Raw genomic sequence first — 21,565 nt, 5'->3', positions numbered from 1 at the left:
GTCCCTTTTTAAAGCCCAAGGGTCATATCCAACTGAAATATACTCGGAGTCGAGTGTGGATTTCATGCTCTTTATTCAGCTCATAGTAGCGAGGAATGGAAGTTCCCCCAAACTGTCTGCTTTATATACATTATTTAAACAATGGGTCGCATGTGATTGGCTAATTCCGGGATTCTCCTGTAGGCCAATCATGTTGTGGATTCACTTCCACCTGGAGCTGGATTGAGTGGCTCCTGCGGACCAATCAGACTGCTGCATTTTGGATCCTATTCAACTCAGTACATAACACCAACTAAGTTTTATTCAAAGTGCACACATTAAAATTATGGGGCCTATGTTACTCATGCACAGTAATTTCAAAGGGTCTATTACAAGTAGGACTAAAAAGAGCCTGCTGGACTACTCCAATGACCCATCTAGTCCAGCATCCTGTTCCCATGGGGGCCACCCAGATGCCTGTGGGAAACCAGAGAGCAAAACATGAGCATACGAGCACCTTCCCCTCCTGTGGTTTCAAGAAACTAGTATTCAGAAGGATTACTGCCTCTGACAATGGAAACAGAGCATAGCCTAGCCATCATGGCAAGAAGCCATTGATTGCCCTTCCATGAATTTATCCAATCCTCTTTTAACATCACTGCCTCCTATAGATACACCCCAGATGTGCACTCTGAAATTTATTTTTAAAGGAAAATGACATGAAAAAAGGAGTCCTTAACCATTTAGAGTTGTCACTTTCCCCCCTCCTCTTGCATCTTTTGTGTCCTTGTGTGACCCAATACATAACAATTTAGAAGGCTTAGTATTCTCCAGCATTTTACAGTGCTACCTCTAGTTACGTACTTAATTTGTTCCGGAGGTCCTTTCTTAATCTGAAGCACCACTTTAGCTAATGGGGCCTCCTGCTGCCGTTGCGCTGCCGGAGCACAATTTCTGTTCTTATCCTGAAGCAAAGTTCTTAACCTGAAGCACTATTTCTGGGTTAGCGGAGTCTGTAACCTGAAGCGTATGTAACCTGAAGCGTATGTAATGCAAACCACTGCATTTCTGTCCAAAGAAAAACAATGCCTGCATATTTTCTGTTTTTTTTATTTAACATGTTTTATATACTGCTTAATTAAAAATATATACATAGAGTGAAATAAAACATTCATACAAAATAGCAAAAAAATCAGACTTTAAAAATAGTAAAATAATAAAGCAATAAAAGAAAGAGATAAAAATCAACATTTTTTTTAAAAGAACAAATGTACATAATAAAATTGTACAGCTGGGTAGGCTTGCCTAAATGGAAATGTTTTGAGTACGTCTAAAATGGTACAAGGAAGGGCGACAGATCTGCGAGACTGATGATGGAAAGAGTGCTTTTATTTATGAAAGTGATGATATATGGAAACCATCTCGACATGATGATTGGACGAACGGAAAATTCACACAGGATTATAACTGGTGTTTACCTGCTTAAGGAGATTATCAGAAGAGATCATAAAGAAAAAAAGAAAAATATACGAACAAGATGAGATGTGAGAACAGCAAGATAGGACTGGATAGAATTATGAACATTATTTGGACAGATTTGTGGATATTAACGCAGCAGCAAGAAGATGATTGGAATCCCCTTCGGAACTTGAAATATGGGTCCCCCCAACAAAAAATTTAAAATTCGGCTTTGTAATTCGGAATTTACCGGTATGTGATGTGATTTGATTTGATTTGATTGGTCGGTTAATAAAAATTATTTTTTAAAAAAAATAAAAATAAATAAAATGGTACAAGGAAGGCACCTGCTTAATTTCAGTGGGCAGGGGATTCCAGAGAGTAGGTGCCGCGTCCTGGAAGAATTGGTTCCTTGCAAGTACCAAATGGACAAGAACAGGCCCAATTAAAAGAGAAGAAAGTGTTGGGATGTGAATAGATGCTAGCAGAGGATATATTTATTAGATATTGTCCTTTCCTAGCATCTATTCACATCCCAACAAATGGGGTCCAAGGGATGTGGGTTGCGCTGTGGTCTAAACCACTGAGCCTCTGAGCTCCCATTGCTTTGTCCAAGCTCCTGCCAACCCAGCAGTTTGAAAGTGCACCAGCGTGAGTAGATAAGTAGATAACACTGCAGCAGGAAGGTAAATTGTGTTTCCGTGCGCTCTGGCACTTATCACGGTGTCCCGTTGCGCCAGAAGTGGTTAGTCATGCTGGCCGCATGACCCGGAAAGCTGTCTGTGAACAAACACCGGCTCCCTCAGGCTGAAGCGAGATGAGCGCCACACCCCATAGTCGCCTTTGACTGGACTTAACTGTCCAGGGGTCCTTTACCTTTTTACCTTTAATGGGGTCCAGATTAGATTATTTCAACCCTATCTAAAATAAAAAAACAGCACCAGTCTAAAACCAGTATATAATAGAGGAGCATTCATTCATTAATTTATTGAACACTGTTTATATGGAAACATAGGAAGCAAGGATGCCTCCAGCAGGGCAACACCAAAGGGTGTGGGCCAATGAGGGTGTGGGCCAACCCCCTTTTGCAAAAATAATGGTGTTAATGGGGATGGGATTTTAACTTGGGTACGTGTTGCTTATTTGAGGGGTAGGGTTGTTTTTAGTTGTTCTTAAATGTTATGCGTTACATGTTAATTTGTATTTTGTTTTTGTATTTTTTGGTTTTATAAGACTATTTTACAGCCTTTTAAATGTGTTTGTGGGAGGGGGCATATTGTTTTGTTTTTATTTTAACTATTTACCTTGCATTTTCATCCTGTGAACAGCCCTGAGATATTGTGAGGAAGGACGGTATATAAATCAAATCATCATCATCATCATCATCATCATCAGAAGGTATCCAGGGTTTTAAGCGGGAAGCCTTTCCTAGCTCTATCTGAATATGCCAGGGATTGAACACGGGACCCTTTCTGCATGCAGATCAGATGCTCTACCACTTTAGCTATGTCCCTTCCCATTAATTAACAACAATAACCCAGCACCCCACATTTTACGTAACATAATATATGTGGTTCTTGTTATTTGCCGTGGAAATAAGACAGCCTGGATCACTTCCTGGTGCAACTAGACTTCTCCATGACCCTTCCCCACTGCAGGAAGTTGGGACCTACTTGGATGGTCTGCCCCACCACGTAATGGATCCAAATGGTTTCCAAAGGGTGGCAGGGAATGTCTTATCCCATGTTGAGGGCCTTTCAGCTGATTCCCTGGTGGCCCGCTGGAATGCGAAGTTAACCAGGGCTATCGACTGTCTGGCTCCAAAGCGCCCTCTCAGATTGCATGGAACCCAGACAGCCCCATGGGTTTCCACAGATTTGAGGGCAATGAAACAATCGTTGAGACAGCTAGAGAGCCAGTGGCAGAAATCCCACTCCGAATCAGACAGAACATGGGTTAGAGCTCAACGTCGAGCCTTTCTCTACTGCATCTGCAGAAAACAGCAGCAGAAGACTCAGGTGGTTTGCAATCTAACGGAACAACCTTCGCCATTGGGGCCTGGTGAGGACCCCAAGATCTCCTGCAATGGTTTTTTGCAAAGTTTTTTTGCAGATAAAGTTGCTCAGGTTCGGAAAGAGGTAGACTCCACCGTGGGAACAGGGCTGGGGCGGGAGAGTGCTAGAGTCCTGTCTATTCAAGAAGCATGGGATCAATTCCAATCTGTTACCTCCAAGGATGTGGACAGGCTGCTTGGACGAGTGAAACCGACCACCTGTCTCCTTGATCCTTGCCCATCCTGGCTAATAAAAGAGAGCGGGGAAGGGCTGGGCGATGGACTCTGCAGGGTGGTGAATGCTTCCCTCTGTAAGGGAGTCATCCCAGACCCACTGAAAGAAGTGGTTATTAAACCGCTTCTTAAAAAAAAATCTTTGGACTCAGCCAATATGGCCAACTATCGCCCAGTATCAAATCTTCCATTCTTGGGCAAGGAAACTGAGCGGGTGGTTGCTGAACAATGTATGGAGGATGTGGACCATTTGGATCCCTTCTAGTCAGGATTCAGGCCTCATCAGGGGACTGAAATTACATTGGTTGCGCTTGTCAATTACCTCCGCCAGGCTAGGGACTAAGGTGAAAGCTTTTTCCTAGTTCTGCTGGATCTTTCAGCAGCCTTTGAGATCATTGACCATGACATCCTTCTGGACAGTCTAGAGGGGTTGGGAGCTGAGGGCACTGTTATACAGTGGTTCCGCTCCTTCCTCCTGGGCCATGTCCAGAAAGTGGTGTTGGGGGATGAGTGTTCAGACCCCTGGGTGCTCACTTGTGGGGTGCCTCAGGGCTCTGTCCCCCACAAGCTGCAGCATAAGTTACAATGTCAGCTGAATTTGGGAAAACCACTTGAAGAATCTGCAGTGTTGAGCTATTTCAATTGCTTTTGTTTTATTTGCTCATTGCAAACAGTTTAAAGTCTGTAAATTTTGATAATAAACCTGATGAGCAATGGGGATTGAATAATTTCAATTGCAACTGTATATGAAGTCATTAGAAGAGATGGGCTGGGTGTTCACCAGTATGCAGACGATACCCAGCTCTACCTCTCATTTAAATCACAACCACTGAAGGCAGTGAATGTTCTTTGTGATTACAGATAGGTAGCCGTGTTGGTCTGCCATAGTCAAAACAAAAAAAAAATTTTTTTTTTTTCCTTCCAGTAGCACCTTAAAGACCAACTAAGTTAGTTCTTGGTATGAGCTTTCGTGTGCATGCACACTTCTTCAGATACCTGAAGAAGTGTGCATGCACACGAAAGCTCATACCAAGAACTAACTTAGTTGGTCTTTAAGGTGCTACTGGAAGGGGAAAAAAAAATTTTTTTTTTGTTCTTTGTGAGTGTCTGGAGGTGGTTGGAGGATGAATGGTGGCTCATGGATGCTAGCATTTCACTCCACCGTCGCTGCATTTGAGATTGTTGTAAATCACATGCCTGTCTGAGAAGACTATGGGAACGGAAGACAGCCTTATCTCTCTTTCATTGTATGTACTTTGGACTGTACTTTCACTTCTTCTGTTCTCTCGGAAGAGAACGGACACCATTATGCTGTAGTCTGTATATAGAGTGTAAATAAATAGTAGCTTAGATCTACAATGTCCCACGCTTGTTGCTGCGTAATGCTAGAAGTATAGCGTGCAGAAATCAAGCTGATTTATGTCGCTGGAGCACCCTGGAGAAGAAGGGAGATGCCTTTTCCAGTGCCGCGCACATCGGAGGACGTTTGGAGTTTCGGGGGCTTGCAGGCAGCCCCAGGGCAAATTCCAACATTGGTAGCAGAGGATGGTTCCGGGTCATCGCACTCTGGAGCAGCGACGCCGGTTTTGCGTCCGGGGGGAGCCTGCCGATCGGCACAGAAGCACGGTGTGAAGCTGCAATGAGCCATGAGAAAGAGACCTGCATTCCAGCCAGGAGTGGGGAGCTGCGAGTACTGTGATTTACGAGGCAATTAAAACCTCGGAAAGTGAGCGCTGCCACTGGAATTAGCGAGCTGCTTACAATTTATTTATTTACGGCTATTAGCCCATAAAATATGTACAAACATAAAAACACAGGGACATAAAAACAGATATATCTGACAACAGGAGGTGGACACCACGATGCAAGGGTGGGTCATTGAGCAGAGCCAAGTGACAGCTTGGGGCCAGGAGAGCTCCAAGGGACAGATCACAGAAAAGGAAAACTGAAGACGAACTCCGACATGCACTCTCATCGTAACAGTTCGATTAGTTTTGATGTTGTTGTTGGTTTTTGGTGGTTTTTGAGTGTGAGATAACCGCATTCAGAAATCTCGCCACCTGCAGAGTTACAGAAGGATCTGTATCCTGCAAAAGCAGTGCGGCGTGTGACTCAACAGGCCTGCCAACCAAGCGCAGTAAAGCAGGACCCAGGAATTTAGCCCTGGCTACGCTATGTAGGGGACAGTTGAACATTATATGTGAAAGAGATTCAACAGTTTCCCCGTCACACACACATAGCGGAGACACCAAACCCTTAGAAAATCTGTGGTTCAGCAGGTTCGATGGAAAGACATTGAACCTTGCACGAATAAATGCACGTCGGTGTGGTACTGATGAAAGAGATGACATATATGATGGAAGGCCAAGTGGTGGGGTTATTCCGTGATACCTGGGGGAGCAGACACCCCCACCCCTGGCGAGGTTGTGTTGATTTTCAATGTCCGCTAATCTTTGCTCAATAAGGCTTTTGGCTGAGCGTAAGTTCATCTTTAAGGAGTCCGCTGGGGAAATTCCGATGCTCAGAAGTTTGGCATGGATTTTCCCTACCCACGGATTGACAAAGACGTCCCGCCAGAGGCACTGAAAAAGGTAATGGTCGGGAAGCCTATGCCAGCTGGACAGCCAGTAGCCAAAGACTCGCTTCCAGATGACAGTCTCCAATGATGCAATCCCTAACTCCAGACGTATGGCTGCGTTGCTCACACACATGGGGAGTTTCAGAAGGCGACGGAGAAACTGATTCTGCAATGTCCCCAGTGATGTTAAATTGGACCCTGGGGCCCAGAGCGGGGCAGCATAACAAAGGGTGGAAACCACTTTTGCGTGGTATACCTTCAATGCAGAAGGGATGTGAGAGGCTCCGTCGGCCGCAAGAAATTGGAGTAGAGTATAAAGTATTGTTTTCCCTTTGTTTAGTAAATACTGTATCTGTGGCTTCCAGCTTAGATTGTAATGAAAAAAGACTCCCAGGTATTTAAATTTGAAAACCTGTTCTAATTGGACTCCATCTAACTTCCAGCTGTAAGTTTTCCGAGACCTGGTAAAGACCAGGACTTTAGATTTCCCATGATTAATTGTCAGATGGTTAAGTTTGCAATAAGCCGCAAAAATCTTTAGAGCTCTGCATAAACCAACTCTAGAGTAGGAAAGGATCGCTGCATCGTCGGCATATAGGAGCAAAGGGCAGCGAAAATCAGCTAGGCGGGGGGCATGAATGTTGGCTTGAGACTCGTTCAGAAAGAGCTTCATATCGCTGATAAACAGGTTGAAGAGGAGTGGGGCCAAAATGCAGCCTTGGCGCACACCTCTATTTATTGGGACCTCGTTGGATAGGTTTCCCGCCGGTGTGAGTCTCACTCTAGCCGACGACCCATGGTGTAATTGGGTTATAAGCCATAACAGCCTTCTATCTATGCCCCATCTCTCTAATTTCTTCCATAGGCAATTTCTTGGGATACTGTCGAAGGCAGCCTTTAGGTCTATAAAAGCGACACATAGGCGCCCCCGACTCGGGGCAGAATATTTTCTGGCAAGATGATACATGATTACCATATGGTCAGAGGTCGAATAATTGTTCCTAAAGCCCGCTTGCTCATGGCCAATCAAATTTGAGTCGTTTGCCCAATGGGACAGCTTGGACAGCAAAAATTTTGCATAGATTTTCCCGATGATAGACAAAAGGCTGATGTTCCGATAGTTCTCCGGGTCAGCAGGGGGACCCTTTTTATGGACTGGCACGATCACGGCCTCCTTCCATGACCTAGGGATAAGCCCCGTAGAATTAATTGCATCAAAGACTTTGGCCAGAATTTCAGCCCACCACCTCGGTTGCGCAACAATAGCCTCAGCAGGGACTAGATCCGGCCCGGGGGCTTTGCCCGTTTTCAGATCTAATATCAAGTCCATTATCAGGTCTGGGTCAGTGGAGGGCCACAAAGGTAGATGGTCGGCTCGGAGTTCCGTGGATGAGTTGGATTCCTCTGCCAAGGAGAAATATTTACTCAAGAATTGTTCCCATGTGGGCGCAGGGATAATCGTCAGTGGGTACTTCCTTCCTCTTTTGTTTATCAGAGCCCAAAATTCCTGTGGTCTGCGGGATCTCGAGGCCGCAATCAAGGCTCGCCAACGTTTTTGATACCACTCGCGTTTGGCCAGCTTTAAAGTCTGTTTGTATGCTCTTTTGGCTTGTAAATAGGAAGATGGTAGAGCCTGAGCATTAGAGTTTTTGTATTCATTATAGATGGAACGAAGAAGGGATCTTGCTTGTTTGCAAGAGGTGTTAAACCAAGGGGCCCCAGCACTGCAATGCGCCACTTTCGCCTTTTGAGGAGGTGATGTAAAAAAAGTGGTAAGGTTTGTTATAAGAAGGTTAAAAAGTTTCAAAACCGAATTGGAATCTTGTAAATCAGTAGTTATTTGAGGTAAGTAGGCGTTGATTTCCCTATGGAAGAAAACCTGGTATTTTTGGGCCACAGCCTCCGACCATTTGATCCCTCTTATTTTGATCGATGATGAGGTTTCCAGAAGGACTGAGTGTTTATTGTCATTCTGGCACCGGAACAATGACAGAGTGGTCACTATTGGGAGGTGATCACTGAAATGTTGGTTTTCAACTTGGAAGGAAAGTACATTAACGGCCAGATTTGCGGAGATCAGGAGGTAATCGATAACACTGTTAGATGTTAGTCCCAGGTGTGTGAACTCCCCCGGTATATCGGGGGGGAAGGTGCCGTTCAAAAATACTAGATTCAGGCGAATGGCCATTTGGTAAAGGGTCACTCCTGCTTTGTTTACTCTGTTGTCCTTTGAAGTTCTAATTCTGGCATGTTCCAAGTCAAAATTGTCCAAACATGGGGAAGTCCACCATTTGGACTTGGTTAGTAAGACCCAATTTGTGGCAATACGAGCATTAAAGTCTCCCCCAATTAAGGAGTACGAGTTAGGGCATTTAGTATGACATGACAGTAGGTGATTTTCAAATGATTCCCATCTCCAATCAAGATCAGGTGCTGAGCCTTCGGGGGGGAGATAAACATTAGTAATTAGTAATGAGGACTTCCCTTCTGTGATCAGTCCAGATAGAGCAAAAGGCGGGGAAGCCCGTACCAGAGTGAATTTGGCGCGAAGTTGGAGTGAAATCCCAATCAAAAGGCCCCCTTTGGGGCGACCACCTTTCAAAGAAGGGGAGGCCGGAAGTGTTAGAAGATCAAAGCCGTCTATGGTAATCTCTTCCTCATCCCATGTTTCTTGGAACAGAATAATTTTAAATGAATTTATGTACTTCCTGAATTCGGGGTCTGATTTTTTGGTTCTCCAACCAGCAATGTTCCAGCTAAGTATTGATAATGTCGAGTCCTTGTGCTGTCCCGGTAATTGTCACTTTGAGTTGTTTAATGGGTTCTTGGAGGTAGAACGAGGACCCATAAGGAAATCGGTAATTTTAGTTTGTGCGGATAAGGTCTTCTTCTGTGTTAATTGTATCGATGATTTGGTAACATTAACAGGCAGGAAGGGCTTTGCCGGGAAGGAAGAATTAGGCAAAGTTGGTGAGGTCGGATGCTGTTCATTGAGGTGAGTAGTAACAAGTCTTTGATGGGCTACACTAGTAGATCCGTCAGAATTATCAGTCTTAGCCAGGGTAGCGCTAAGAGGTGTTCCAGCCATCACTTGTAGTTGCTGCGCAGATGGAGAGGAATTATCACGCAGATGTGTTAAAGGACATGAACGTGAGGATGGTGCATGCATAGTCATTTCCTGGTGATCTTCAGGCAGGGTAGATTCTAGCTCAGGCATTGAGGCAAAGGAGTCATCAACTTCCATATTTTGATTGGGCATAAGATCTAAGACGGGAGTATTGAGTTTATCAACTTCCTCCACGGTAGGATGGTGCTGTTGGTCAACAGGTGACTGCTGATTCAGATCAGTAGGGGGTAACAAGGTAACAGGTTGAGAAATTATCAGGGCATTTGATGGAGACGCCATGTGGGACGTGGAGCGCCTGCTCTCCTCTCTCATCGGTATAGAGGGGTCCCCTTGCGATAGAAGTCTTTGTTTGAGTAGATCCAATCTATCGAGAATAGCCTGCTGTTCTTCTGAAGGGAGTTTTCCATAAGAGGAGATAAGATTTCTCTCTTCAGGGATATTCCAATCTCCGCTTGCAATTGGATCATTCCTCAACGTAACTAGATGGGCACTTGGGGTCGCAGGTGGAACAGGGGATACCCGGCTAGGTGTTTTTCCCGTTATTATAGGGACAGAAGAAGGAAACGAGCGTTCATTGTCAGTTAAGATGTTGGCAAAAAGAGGTTTAACACTCGTGTCCTTAAAGACTCTAGTTGTTACAATCTCCCAGGGTGCCAGCCGATCTTTTTGTCTTGCAAGAAGACGTGGGATCCTTGCAGACTGGAAGGAGAGCATAAATTTCCTTGGCCAGGGCGTGGCATTTAGGGGTGCTACAGATATAAGATCTATCTGGAAAAAAGGAATATTTAACAAATCACGAAGGTACCCTTTAGCCATCCTCAGGTTATTCCACCTAAGACTGGGGGCGTCACGGGAAAAAATGGATAAACATATTTTGTTAGGTTGAAAAATCAAAGATTGCTTATTCCTTTGGAGCAGTGGCAGCCTGCATCTTAGGCCCTTAGGGAGAGATTTCTGATCAAGTTGTCTCTTTAAGGCACTTACAAGCTGCACTGGAGATTGATGCAAATTAGATAGCTCAGTTGAGGAAGGTAGATGAGCCAGAAGGGCCCGTGAAAGTTTGTTCAATGACAAAGAAATCCCCTCCAATTCCTTGAAAATGAAGCTTAAAGTCCTGATTACCAGTTGTATTTGATCAGGTACTAAATCATGGGCAGTTTGCCCTAATGCTTCCCGTTTCAGTGACGGAGGGGTAATTAAGGTGTCAGGGAGGAGGGCTTCCCTATGGCTTCCATCCCCCGCTGAATCAGCTAGCTTTTCCAACTCTCCTTGATCATACAGAGGCCAGAAGCGGTTGTATGTTTCGACCGCAGAAACAATTACTTGCTCCGTTTTGCTGTTATTGTTAGTAGATGGTGGGGGAGATTCAAGCTTTGACTGCTTTGCTCTTGGAGGTGAACAACCTTTCTCAGCAGATCTTGGTCGCTTGCCATTACCCATTTGTCGCTGTCTCACTGACTACGGAGGTTCAAAGTAGAGGTAAACGGAGACAAAAGAGAACTTATCTTTTATGGCCGCAACTCCTCTGCTACTCCTCCTCCACTGCTCAGCATAACCCAATCTTCAAGGCGGCGTTACTAATCAGCAGAAGGTTTGAATATCCTTGTTGATACGTATTGGCCAACCATAGAAGTAAAACGATTAAAACTTCTAACAGAGGTAAAATGATTTAAAAGTCAATTAAAAACAGCTAAAAAGACGGCTGTAAAAGGCTATAAAAGGCTATAAAAGGTTTGTAATCCGGAGGGTTCATGAAGGAGAAGTTGTTACAGCCGCCATCTTCGGGCGTCTCCCCCTCGAGCTGCTTGTTGAAATTTATGACTGCTGACTGCTAGCTGCTGTTTGATGCTGCAAAGGCTTTTGGCTATAAAGTAAAAGCCGAGATGGATTCCAAGCACGGAATCGGAACGATGTACTGTCTGCTTCTGATGGGCAATAATTATTCAGGATGGTGTGTAAAAATGGAAGCGCTTTTGCTTCGACAAAGACTGTGGTTTGTTATAGATAACCCAATGCCACAGGCACCAACCAGATGGTGGTGTGATGCCCTATTATATTTCCAGAAGTTTTCCAATATGAAGCTGAGAACTGGGGGAGATTTGCAAAAACATCTTACACAGATGAAGTTTCGGTGTGACCAGTTGGAGCAGAGGGAGGTCCTGCTTCCGGAGTCCCTTTTCTGTTTTATGATAATCAACAGCATGGATACGTCATATGCGGTTGTTGCATCAGTAATGAATGTAATGATGATGTTGATAATGATGTGACACGTGTGATGTGTAGAAACAAAGGTCACTGTGGCTCAGAAGGGCAGAAAGCCTAGTAAAATAGTCAAAAGAGCTTTTCAGCAGGTGCATGCTGATGTAATTGGTCCTCTATCACCCTCTAGAGGCAATGCCAAGTACTACCTGATTGTGGTTGATTCCTATTCTGAATATGCATGGATTTATATGTTAAAAAGGAAGAATCAGATTCTAACAAAGTTCAAAGAATTTTGTGCATGGATAAAATCTGTTCATGATGTGAAAATTTATTGTCTTTTCACAGATCAGAGACAGGATTTTGTTTCACAGGAATTTGGGAGTTTCCAGGCTGAACAAGGGGTGAAGCACAAAGTTGCTACCCAGAAGTCTTCATGGAACGACGGTTTGTGTGTAAGGATAAACCAGGTGTTGCAACAGGACATGAAAGCGTTACTGCTTAGTGCAGGCTTGCCAAATGAGTTTTGGACTGAATTGCTGAATTGTTATATTTAAACTCATAACAGGAGATACTCCAAAGTTATGAAATGCACACCCTATGAGAAACTGTTCCAGAAGGTACCTTATGTCAAACACCTTTGGATTTTCGGGTCTCACGTGTGGGTGGAGACACCACAGAGCAAGAAGCTCGGCAAATGTGGTGCACACGGTATATTTCTGGGTTACAAAAAAGGCCAGTACAGAGTATTGATGTCTGACACCAACATAGTTCTTCTCACTAGGGATGTTGAGTACACTGCAAAATGGAAGGAATCGGCAGACCACGATTTGTAATGTTCTTTTTGTTCCAGGTTTGGTGGACAACTTGCTGAGCATTTCTCAGCTCACAGTGCAAGAGTTGAACATTTCCTTCAGAAGGAAGAAATGTATCATCAGGAAGAACAGAAGAGATCTTCTATATGCTGACTGTGTGAATGGCTTATTCTTATTATCCTATTGAAGGAATGGGTTTCCCAAACCCCAAAACTGACTGTGCAGGCAGTTTTTAAACTGCACCAAAATCCCCATTTCTCCTTAGCTAAAATGCATAAACTTTAGCCGTTGAGCAAATGCAAAACAAGAACACAGCTCTCTCCCTTATCAGTTTGACGGCAAGACTGGCCTTGACTTTACCAGTAGAACAGACACAGACATATCTTATGTCCTGACCACAAATGACGCAGAGACCCAAGTCTGGGACTAACGCCAGAGCATGTTCTCGGAAGTAGTGACCTCTTGCTCCAAGATAGGAGTAGGAACAGGAATATCCTTTTATGGTCAGAAGTACAGGAAGGAAGATCCTTTTATGGTTGAGAGTACCAGAGCAGGAACATATGTGATGTCAACCTGTGTACGTACGCCGACGTGGTTGGGCTCCTAGGGGAGGAGTGAGAGGGTGCCTGGAGGATATATAAACTGCATGAAACCTGTCATTTCTTTGGACTTGCTGTGGACTCACCACACAGGTGCCTTCTGCTATCCGGAGAGCAGAATAAACTCTTTCTTTGAACCAACCTCGGTGTCATTTTGACTTCCTTCCTCCTGTCCCGGAGCAACACAGACCCAATCGGTGAACTCCAATAAGGCTACACTATGATGATGTTGATACTGATGTTGATATGCGAAGTAATGAGATGTGCTATGCAATGTCTACTAACAAAATTTCGCATGCAAATTGTTTCCATGACCATCACAGGAGGCTTGGTCATCTAAATTTACAGGCCATTGCCAAGATGCCTGATCTGGTAAAGGGGATGACCATTAAACTCTGCAGATTTCACATGAAATGTACCATATTTTTCTCTCTATAGGACGCACTTTTCCCCCTTCAAAAATGAAGGGGAAATGTGTGTGCGTCCTATGGAGCAAAGACGCCATAGCCCCGCGACCCTCTCCCGGCTGGAGAGGTGACGGGTGGCTATGGCAGGAGCGGGAAAACAAGAGGGGGAAAATTCTCCAAGGTGCGTCCTATTGTCCGGTGCGTCCTATGGTGTGAAAAATACGGTAAATCATGTGCTGAACACAAGGTCTAGGTTGCTCCAAAGGGTAAAATATCTGGCAGGGAAGCCAAAGAGCCCTACCAAATTGTGCACGCAGACCTTGTTGGTCCATTAAAGCCATCTTTAGGTAAAGCACAATATTTCATGGTATGGATAGATCAGTTTTCAAGATATATTTATGTTTTCTTGCTCAAGTAGAAGTCAGAAGCGTTTCCTAAGTTCAAGGAATTCTGCGCTTGGCTGCAGAATGCCCACAAGAGACAAGTGGGTTGTCTTTTCACTGACGGCAGAATTCTCTTCTCAGCAGTTTGAAGCTTTTCTAGCTGAGAAAGGAATCCAACAGAGCTCCATGGCAAAATGGTCTCTGTGAAAGGGCAAATCAAACACTCCAGCAGGGCATGAAATCTCTCAAGTGATGCTAATTTGCCTCGGGAAAACTTGGGCAGAAGTTTTCAATTGTTTTACTTATGTGCATGACAGAAAAATTTATTCACCAATAGGTTGCATACCTTATGAAAAGTTGTTTGGCAGGAAACCATTTGTTAAACAGTTGAGAATTTTTGGTTCTGACATGTGGGTTCACACACCTCAGAGCACCAAGCTGAGCAAACGTGGTATGCATGGAATATTCGTGGGATACGAAAAAGGTGCTTACAGAGTATTAATGTCTGACACGAAGACAGTGAGATTCACTAGGAGTGTTGAATATAATGCAAAGTGGGGAGAAAATGTAGGAATTTTCCAATGTTATCCTGATACTAATAATGATGAGAAATCTGATGATGACACAGGTTCAGACACCAGTTCAGTGAGAGGTGGTAGTGCTGCTGATGACAATGATGACACGGCAGACTACAAGAGTGCAAAGGCCTCACTCAGACCATCCGAAGAGTCTGACACTGATTGGGGTCTGGAGCCACAGTTTAGTATTGGCCGTGATTCTCCTAAAAAAGAGATTAGTCCTGAAGACTTGTGCATAATTCGCAGATCTGAAAGAGCCACAAAGGGCAGACCACCTAAAAGATTTGTTGATGAGTTTGAAAAGACAGCTACAACTGTTATAAATAACTCAGGGAAGATTCAAAAGCCTTCAAGCTTCCAAGAGGTCAATGAGTTAACCTTGAAGGATGCTGAACCATGGTTAAATGCCATGCAGGCTGAGCTAAATTCCTTAGAGAGAAACAAAACATGGGAACTAGTTCCAATGGTACCAGGAATGAAGCTAATTGATAGCAAATGGGTCTTTAAGGCCAAGACAGACCAGAGTGGCAAGGTAGTGAGACATAAGGCCAGGTTGGTTGCAAGAGGATTTTCGCAGGTACTAGGTCAAGATTATCACGAGACCTACTCTCCCACCATGAAGTATGAGAGCATTAGGCTTATGCTCAAAATTGCTGCAAAGGAGAAACTAAATGTTTCTCATCATGATGTCAACACTGCATTTCTGTACGGGAACCTGGGTGAACAGATTTATATGCATTCACCTGACGGAATATAGGTAAAGAAAGGATTGATTTGTGTTCTAAAAAAATCCTTGTATGGTCTCAAACAAAGTGTCCGGTGTTGGAATACTTAATTAACAGAGACGTTGTTTTCTCTAGACTTTCATCAAGGCAAAGCAGATCCATGTTTGTTTATCAAAACAAACTGTATTGTGTATGCTTTGTTGATGATCTTTTCTTTTGGAAAGATCAGGCTTTGTACAAAATAACCCTAGCTCAACTGAAGGAGCATTTTGATATGAAAGATCTTGGCAATGTAACAAACTATCTTTCTCTGGAGGTAGAAAGAAACCAGGGAGGTGATATCTTGGTACACCAATCACAGAAAATTGCTAATGTATTGACCAAACTGAATTTGGTTGACGCAAACCTTGTAGATACACCAACGGTGACAGGCTGTTAGATGACACTGACAAAGCATTTTCTGATGTTGCTCTGTACAGATGTATTCTAGGCAAGCTAAATTTTATTGCCCGGTGTTCGAGGCCTGATATAGCTGTCAGCACTAATTTGCTGAGCAGACACACTAACAATCCTACGATTAAAGACTGGAAGGCACTGAAACGCATAGCACGCTATCTAAAGAGGTCTATGCACTACAGACTAAAATTTACCAACCAAAAATCTGGAGGTCTTGAGATTTTTGCAGATGCAAGTTTCAGAGGTGACATCACAGACAGCAAGAGCACTTCTGGAGTGTGCTACATGTATAACCAATGTATTTTCGATTGGTCATGTAAAAAGCAGACAACAGTAAGCCTAAATTCTTACAAGGTTGAATTGAATGCACTGTCATATGCACTTCTAGATTGTGAATGGTTATTACAGCTGTTTAAAGACCTAAGAGTGAATGTGAAATGTCCTATTTGAATGTATCAGGACAATAGAGCATGTTTGTCTTTACTCGCTACAGAGGGATGTAAGCAAAGAACACTTACAATTAAGATTACAACGTGCAAGGGAGTGTATTCAGAAAGGACTTATTCAAGTGTCCTACATGCTGGGAAATGAAATTCCAGCCGATCTGTTATCAAAAGTTGTTAACAGGGAACAACTTCAGATTTATATACAGCGGTTGCAGTTAGGCTGAAACACTGCAGCTACGGGTTACTTGAAATGGGGGAGGATGTTAGGATTTCACCCCTCCCTATGCTGCAGTTATAGGATTGTTGGATCACGTGTCTGTATGTAATGCATTTCAGCTGCTGATTGTTACAGCTATATAAGCAGAAAGGGAGATACACTGTTTGCTCCCTTCCTCCCACTGTTCTCTCACAGTGATGTTTCGTTTCAGCATTCTCTCCAAGGAAGAGAAAGAGGAACCATGTTTATTTTGTAGTGTTTGTACTGTTATGTTTGATTTCGTTACAATAAATAAGGATTAGATGTTACACCTCAAGGCTAACGTGTCTATTTTGGACTCTGCTGGTCGTGTGCTCATGTCCCAGGAGGGTATGGGTCGCATCAGCGTGACGGGAGACTGAAGTGATAAATCCTGGGCGACACTGCATTGGGGGAAGGCACAAGGCCTTGGCGTTATCTCCCAACAAATGTAACTATTTTCCAAACTTATCCCATTGATGATGGCTCAGATGGGGAATCTGATAATGACAGTGACAGTGGGAGCACAGGTAGAAGTTCCACTGATGCAGCAGATTACCAGAGTGCAATTACATCGCTCAGACCATCAGAACAGTCTGATCGAGAATTGGAGGAACCACTGTTCACTATGAGTCACTATTCTCTCAAAGAAGAGAAGCCCTATAAAGAAGACCTGTGCCTGATGCGCAGATCTGAAAGAGCTATGGGGGGAAAGCCCACTACGTATGCTTGTGAGTTTGCTAACACAGCTGTTGCAAATATAGCTGTGGTTAGTAGCTCAGGACAGGTTTCAGAGCCTGAGGTCTTGCAAGGGGTACAGGGTTTGTCCTCAAAGGATGCGAAACCACACTCAAAGGCTGCAAGGTTCAACACTGTTTCTTCAGACAGGAACAGAGCTAAGGCTCTAGTCCCATGGAAGGAAGGTAACCAGAAGTGCAAAATGGACAGGGACGAGACCAGTCCAGCTGCAGGGAGTTCCAAACGTGGAACGGGTACTACAGGGGTATATTATGTGTATGACAACAGTATGTTCACTTCACTTACTGCTGTGTTAGCCTATGCAGCATTGGTTACCTGAAATGGGGGAGAGTGTTAACATTTCACTCCACCAACGCTGCATTTGAGTTTGTTGTAAATCACATGCCTGTCTGAGAAGACTGTGGGAACGGAAGACAGCCTTATCTCTCTTTCATTGTATGTACTTTGGACTGTACTTTCACTTCTTCTGTTCTCTCGGCGCTGGAGAGAACGGACGCCATTATGCTGTAGTCTGTGTTAGGATTCTTACTCCATGTTTGAAGTCTTGGGATTGTTGTCTATCACATGACGGTGTGTTTTCATCCCACAGTGTGGGAAGTGACGGAGACAGGATGTTTATGTTACTGTGTTCCGTGAAGTGGGACTATTGTCTTTTGTTCTTTTTCTCTTTGCCGTCTGATGAGAAAGAAGAAGCAGCTAAGTCAGAATGCTCCAAGTGTATTATATGTAAATAAAAGTAGATTAGCCAAAATGCTGTGCTGCTGAGTTCTGTTACGCAAACTGCAAATACTCTGCAGGATCCCTAAGTGTGCTGATGCTTCTTGGTATCAGTCGCTGTGATATTCCGTCTGAAGAAAGCTTTTGAAGCTCCCGAACGACCGACCAGGAGGGAGAGAAAATGCCAGTCGGGCATGTGTCTCTGCCAGTGTCCTACACGCGAGTAGGATGATCCTAACATGGTCATGGGCCCAGGGATCGGGGCCACAGACCCAGTGCCAGCATAGGAAGGACCGGGGGCTGTTTTTGTCCCAGTTGGAGTCTCCTGGAACTGGCAGAGTGAAGGCAGAAGGAGACAGTCTGTGAGTATAGCAAATGCCTAAAAGTGAAAGTAAAGACAGGCTGGACTGTTTTTGTGCCCGTGCACAGAAGAAGGCGAGAGGCCTTTGAAGTTCTTGCCAGGCACTAATTACAGCTGGCAGAAGCAGAAGTAGGCTTGATTTATAGTGGCCGTCTGATAAGGACTGTAAAAAGGTAGTTTCAGCTTGAACTAAGCTGTGGAATAGACCTTTCTAGAAGGGGCAAAAATCCCACTCCCTAAGTTATGTAGAGGAAATGGGAAAAGCTGCTTTTCGACAGAGAGAGAAAAGCTGCTTGGTGCTGCAAGCCTTTGCCAAGAATGTAGCCCTGATTTATGTGCTACAAAGGGAGGACATTTCCCAATGCTTCTGAATCATTCCCTGAGCAGAGAATGGGTAGCGGCAGAAAGTGAAAGCTGGAAGAGTGCTGCGGCAAGACTTGTGAAGCTATGGGGGAGTAAGTCCCCTGATGAAGCTGCATAATAGCAGACAAGGCAAAAAGCCTGGGAAGAATGGGGGTGGGTGGGCGGGTTGTTTTGTTCCCGGAACTGAAAAGGCAGTTTGAGACAAAGGCTGTGTCTTATGCCAGACAGTGTGTATGTTCAGCAGGAATTAGAATCATAGAATCATAGAGTTGGAAGAGACCACAAGGGCCATCGAGTCCAACCCCCTGCCAAGCAGGAAACACCATCAGAGCACTCCTGACATATGGTTGTCAAGCCTCTGCTTAAAGACCTCCAAAGAAGGAGACTCCACCACACTCCTTGGCAGCAAATTCCACTGTCGAACAGCTCTTACTGACAGGAAGTTCTTCCTAATGTTTAGGTGGAATCTTCTTTCTTGTAGTTTGGATCCATTGCTCCGTGCCCGCTTCTCTGGAGCAGCAGAAAACAACCTTTCTCCCTCCTCTATGTGACATCCTTTTATATATTTGAACATGGCTATCATATCACCCCTTAACCTCCTCTTCTCCAGGCTAAACATGCCCAGCTCCTGACTTCCGGTCAGCGCCAGCGGATTTAATGGCGGATTCCCTCCGAGCTCCGGAGGGAATCGGCTTGGCGAAGAGAGGGTCTGACCGCTGCGGCGAAGCGGAGACCCGAAGAAATCACAGGCGGTGAAGCCTGTGAGCTTGGGGGCTCGGCGGGCTCCATTTGCGCCCCCCTCCACTGCGAAAGAGCCTTTTTAAAGGCTCTGGAGCGGAAAGGGGGTGTGTGGCGCGGAGCTGAGAGCCGTCTACCCTCTTCGCGGAGTGAAGCCGCAAGCCATAGCCGGAGAGCACTGATTCCTTTCTGGACAATTGGATGCTAAAACAACTACCCGTGAGTAGGATCAAGTAAATATTTGGAGGAAATTTGAGATAAATTCGGCCGAAACGGGAAAGGTACAAACAGGAAGTCTGCCTTTCCGTTCTTGTAAATAGATCAAAGCAAAGAGACTTTAAAGCTATAACTTGGGAAGAGGTTATCAAAGACTTAAAATCCAGCACCAAAAGGGTGATCCCCCCTCTGTTTGCAGGGACAGAGGGGTGAAATTGAGCAAGATTTATTCCTGCAAGGAGAAAAAAAAAGGAGAAAAGGTTTATCTGCTGCTTCTAAAGCCTGGAAACGGACTGCCCACGACAGGGAAGCTGATGAACTGTCAACACCTTAAGGGTAAAAAATTTTTGATTTAACTCTGAAAGAAAGATACAATTATTGTTGAAAGTAACTTTTTAAGGACATTGAAAGAGTGACTTTTAAGAGATATTAGAGACTTATAAGGATTATTTGTTTGAAAAGTTACAAAGTGAAGTTGGAAGTGTGTCCCCCTAGAGGAGACTTTGTTGCAATAACAACTAAGCCAATAAGTAACCAAGCTGTGGAAAATTCCTTTTGAAAACAAATTTTCCCAGGTGTGTGATTGACCTTGGGCTGTGTATGAGAGTGTTATGGCGGATGGACAGGAAAAGACTACCAGGTCTGGGAGACAATACAAGACAGATATTCCACAACAGAGAAGGGCCTCAACATCCAGTGCAGCAGGCATAGCAGGTGCAGCTGCTTTACAAGTTAAGTCAAAAGCTATGACATCTGAAGACTTGTTGGCCCAGGCACTTGGTAAAATAAATGCATCTTTGGAGAATTTAGCTAAACAGGTTGCAGAGACAAATAAACAAGTAGCCGAGGCCTCAGCAAAAATAGACTTGAACACTACAAGTATTAATGAGCTGGGAAAGAAGGTGAATTCAAATACTCAGTCTATAGAAAAGTTATTGGAGGAGTCGGCCTCGACTAGGAAATTAGCGGAGGAGGCTAAGGAAATTGCAACTGTTGTTCAAGAAAAGATACCACCAGTATATAAGAAACTTGAGGAACATGACCTGACACTGTCCATGACTGAATTACAAGGAAAAGAGAGGAATTTAAGACTCAGAGCAATACCTGAAAGTGAGAAAGATAATTTGGCAGACTTCCATACAAAGGAATTTACAGACTTTTGGCAACAGGACCTGGGGAAGGATGAATTTAAGATACTGAGTGCATTTAGGCTTGGTAGAAGACAAAGAAGGAATAAGGCAAGAGACTGTTTGATTACCTTAAGAACAAAAGAGGAAAGAGACAAAATTTTGAATTTGCACTATCAAAAAACTCTGGAAATTGGAGCTTCATCTGTGGAGATCTTTACGGACATACCTAAATACATTCTGGATGTAAGGGCCTACTGCAGAGATCTCGTTGTTTTATCGAGAAGGAACAAAATACTTTTCAGGTGGGAATTTCCCCAAGGTCTATCTTTCAAGTATAAAGGAAGAAAAATAAGAATAAGGACAGTAAATGATAAAGACAACTTTCTGAAAGACCACGAGGAGGACTTACAGAAGGAAGTGGATTCTGGAGAGGAGCCAACTGTACCAGGACTAGGAATTTCAGAGATTGCAAATCTATCATATGGACTTCCTGGCCTAGGGAAAGACACACCACCGACAGAAGAACAACAACAACTCGGTGCAGTCGGTGGAAAAATTAAATAATTCATCATGGCTTTGCAACTTCTAAGTTGGAATTGTAATGGACTTAACTCCCCTCGAAAGAGAAAAGGTGTTTTTCATATATTAAGAAAAGAACAATTGGACTAGATTTGTCTTCAGGAAACACATGTAATGAGGCTACACAGGAAAATACTTATCAATAAGAGATTGGGACAAGAATTTATTTCGTCTGACAAGGTCAAAAAGAGAGGAGTGGTGATATATGCAAAAGAGAAACTTTTACCGAAATTAATTTTTAAAGATGAACAAGGAAGATATTTGGCTGTTGAAATTCAATTTCAAGGAGAGAAACTTTTGATTGTAGGGGTGTATGCACCAAATGAGGGGAAAGCTGAATTTTTTAAGAAGTTGCATGAGGTACTTTTGGACTATATGGACTATAATATAATCCTGATGGGGGACATGAATGGAGTTGTAGCTACAAATA

The 21,565-nt window shown here is 43.9% G+C and overlaps 1 protein-coding gene across 3 annotated transcripts in view; it reads right to left on the bottom strand.

Annotated features, from left to right (window-relative positions):
• The window catches only part of LOC310753784 (putative helicase senataxin), a 200,780-nt gene that overhangs the window by 31,623 nt on the left and 147,592 nt on the right, over positions 1–21,565 (bottom strand). The window lies entirely within an intron of this gene.

Source organism: Podarcis filfolensis, assembly GCF_964270895.1.
Source record: "Podarcis filfolensis genome assembly, chromosome: W".
Taxonomy (NCBI): domain Eukaryota; kingdom Metazoa; phylum Chordata; class Lepidosauria; order Squamata; family Lacertidae; genus Podarcis; species Podarcis filfolensis.
This window is presented reverse-complemented; position numbering and strand designations above follow the sequence as displayed.